This window comes from Chrysochloris asiatica, unplaced genomic scaffold, assembly GCF_000296735.1.
Source record: "Chrysochloris asiatica unplaced genomic scaffold, ChrAsi1.0 scaffold00234, whole genome shotgun sequence".
NCBI classification, from domain to species: Eukaryota; Metazoa; Chordata; class Mammalia; order Afrosoricida; family Chrysochloridae; genus Chrysochloris; species Chrysochloris asiatica.
The window spans coordinates 3,628,205-3,629,234 of NW_006408752.1; positions in this window are offsets into that span (position 1 = coordinate 3,628,205).

The window sequence follows — 1,030 nt, forward strand, 5'->3', positions numbered from 1 at the left end:
ATAACGTTTCTATCACCAAGGTCATATTTTCCAACCACTGATCCTTCACTTTTGTTTCAAACTTTTGCATTCCAATTGCCAGTAATTACCAATACATCTTGATGGCATGTTTGATCAATTTCAAACTAAAAAAGTTGGTAGAATTCTTCAATTTCATCATCACTGGCTTTAGTGGTTGGTGTGTAAATTTGAATAATAGTGGTATTAACTGGTCTATAGGAGTATGGCTATTATCCTATCACAGACAGTGTTGTACTTCTATACAGATCTTGATAAGTTCCTTTTGATGACGAATGTGATACCAGTCCTTTTTGATTTGTCATTCCTGGTGTAGTAAACCTGTGATTGTCAAATTCAAAATAGCCAAGACCAGTTAATTTCAGCTCACTAATGCTTAGGATATTGATGTGTATGCATTCCATTTCATTTTTGACAATTCCAATTTTCCTAGATTCATACTTCATACATTTCATGTTTCAATTAGTAACAGATGTCTACAGTTATTACTCTTCATTTTGAGTTGTGCCCCATCAGCAAATGAAGGTCCTGAAGGCTTCACGCCATTCACATCATCTTGGTCAACTCTACTTTGTGGAGGCAGCTTTCCCCAGTCGTATTTTGAGTGCCTTCTAACCTGAGAGGCTCATGTTCCTGCACTATATCTGACAATATTCTGGTGCACTTCATCATATTTCAGTATTCTATATTCTGGTGCTATCTGACAATGTGTCCCAGTGCTATTAATAAGATTTTTAGTGACTAAATATTCAGAAGTAGTCCATCTCTCCTTCTTCCTAGTCTGTCTTAGTCTAGAAGCTCAGCTAAAACCTGTCCACCATGGGAGACCCTGCTTATATTTACAATACCTGCAGCATAACTTCAAGAATTACAGCAACATGCTAGCCACCACAGTATGACAAACCGACAGACGAGTGGTGGAGATTTAGCCTAGAAATGCCCAAAGAAGAAGCGTAATTCTTGGAGCATTTCTAGGCCTTACTATCTTTTTCTTTTCTTAGAGAGGGAAATA